This window comes from Nematolebias whitei, chromosome 14, assembly GCF_014905685.2.
Source record: "Nematolebias whitei isolate Nwh7 chromosome 14, NemWhi1, whole genome shotgun sequence".
NCBI lineage: Eukaryota > Metazoa > Chordata > Actinopteri > Cyprinodontiformes > Rivulidae > Nematolebias > Nematolebias whitei.
The window spans coordinates 2,164,000-2,166,308 of NC_056511.1; the positions used below are offsets into that span (position 1 = coordinate 2,164,000).

Sequence of the window (2,309 nt, forward strand, 5' to 3'; positions counted from 1 at the left end):
TGTTTACCTGTTGTTTGTTGTTCCACCACATTTGTTTACCTGTTGTTGTTTGTTCTACAACATTTGTGTTCGTTCCCACTGAACTCACGTAAACAAACGTCAGTTTTCTCTGAAGCTGCAGTTTCCTGGATCGTCTCTTCACGGACGAACGTCGGACCTTGTGACTTCTCTCGTGCTCGGTGGATCAGCGTCTGGGCGCTCCAGCCCCGTCCTCACTTCCTGCAGTTACTTCCTGTTAGGAAACCGCTCGAGGACAGGAAGCGTCGTGCAAACGTGGCCGACGGCAGCCTTGTCTCAGGAACCCAGCAGGGCCTTGTTCTCCTCTGAGCTGCGACCCGTCACCTGCCGGGGCAGTGGTGCAGCGGCAGCCAGCAGTAGCAGGCACACTGATCTGAGAGCCGTGTCTGGACCGACTCCTCACAGAGATGAAACCTCAGAGCCCGGTTCACACGGAGAACCGTGGTCTGAGTGTGACCCAGTCTGGGGGTCCTTGTGGTCTGGGGTCCTCAGGTTCTGGGGGTCCTTGTGGTCTGGGAGTCTTGAGCTGCCGAACTCTGACCAGAACCTGAAGGTTCTTGTTTGGCTGTAAATAATCAACGTATTGATCCGTTTTGGAGCCGAGCTGTGACATCACTTCCACAGGAAGCTGTGGATCCTGGGGGGTTTATGGTCCAACTAGAGACACGGGTCGTGTTTCTGTGACCCCGAAAGGTTCTGATCCAGTTCAAACCTCGACTTGATGGATCTTTGTTTCCCCCTGAGTTTAATGTTTTCTGTCAGAGTTCAAAGGTCAAACATCAGCCAAAGTCTAAAAAGATATTTCCGACTGAGCTTCAGAAGGTCCGGAGAACTGTTGGTCCGGAACCACAAACGGATTCTAGCCTGGTCTGGACTGGATCAGGACTGGATCAGGACTCATTTTCAAGGAAGTTCAGTTCAGATTTTTCTCCAACCGGACCTGGGTTCTGTCCACTTGTACGTCAGTTTGAACTTCTTTTGAAGTTCTGTTTGGTCTTGATCAGCTGATGTTGCAGAGCTGGTTCCGACCCGGTCCAGAACCCAGGGTTTCTGTGTTTCCTTGTTTAAATCTGAGAGATCAGCGGTTCTGCGGGTCGAAGGAGACGTTGAGCAACGATCGGGTTGATCAGTAACTCACTCCATCAGCTGCTTGACCCGGTTCTGTTTGCACATCAGTTGGTCAGAGCGAAAAACCATTAGAACCGTCAGTTCTGATAAACTGGACCATCGTGTTCTGAGACAAACTGATCATCAGAACCGGAAGGATCATCACACTTTCAAAATAAGAGTATGACTTCAGTGTGTGTGGTCATTGTGCAGACTTTTAGTTTGAAATGAGTCTTCTGCAGAGGAACTTCCTGCAGCCGGGTCATGTCTGCATCTAGGAGAACCTCCAGGTTCTGGTTCCGGTCCGTCTGAGGAGCTTGGAGCTGCACCTGAACCAGCTGACCTGGGTTCCAGAACAGCTTGATCCAGATCTTCTCCTGACTGCTTCTGGTTCTGGTTCTGGTTCTGTGTTGCTGAACGGATCTCCTCTCATGGTTCTGCTTCTGAGCGGTTTGTGGTGAACTTCCTGTTTTTGCTCGGACCACTTCCTGTGGCGGTGAGTTCTGATGAAGACGAGTCTTGTTTCATGGTGTGAAGGTGCTTCCTTCACCGGTCTCCCTCCAAATGGTTCTGGTCGAGTCCGTCGGTCAGACTGAGCTCTTTATGAACACATGAATTATAAACCAATTACTTTATTGAATTAATCACATGCACATGTTTTGGCTCACGTTGGACCTGAACGAACCCGGTCCTGGTTCCTGACACCGGCACCAGTTTTATAAACATTTAGTTGTAAAAGTTCTGATCCAGGTCGTAGTTGGACCGAGCTCATCGGATATGAACCCGTAAACGTCTGAGTATCGTGTGGATCTGATGGTTCCTTTGGGTCGGTCTTTGTTGATCAGAACCGACCCGGTTCTGTTTGCAGCTGAAGGCTCCTGTGGGGGGTGGGGGGGTCCTGAGCTCTGGACCTCACCTGAGCTCCAGGTGCGAGACCTGTCACAGGACGGCCGCACGTCTTTAAAAGGGTTCCACAATTCAGGTTTGAACATTCTGTCGCCCACATCAGACCCACCTGGCTCCACGTCAGAACCACCTGGTCCCACGTCAGACCCACCTGGTCCCACGTCAGAACCACCTGGTCCCACGTCAGAACCACCTGGCTCCACGTCAGACCCACCTGGTCCCACATCAGACCCACCTGGCTCCACGTCAGAACCACCTGGCTCCACGTCAGAACCACC

At 51.7% G+C, this 2,309-nt stretch overlaps 1 protein-coding gene across 1 annotated transcript in view; it reads left to right on the forward strand.

Moving 5' to 3' along the window:
• LOC119420769 (arrestin red cell) overlaps positions 1–2,309 on the forward strand; it is a 10,477-nt gene that overhangs the window by 4,312 nt on the left and 3,856 nt on the right. The window lies entirely within an intron of this gene.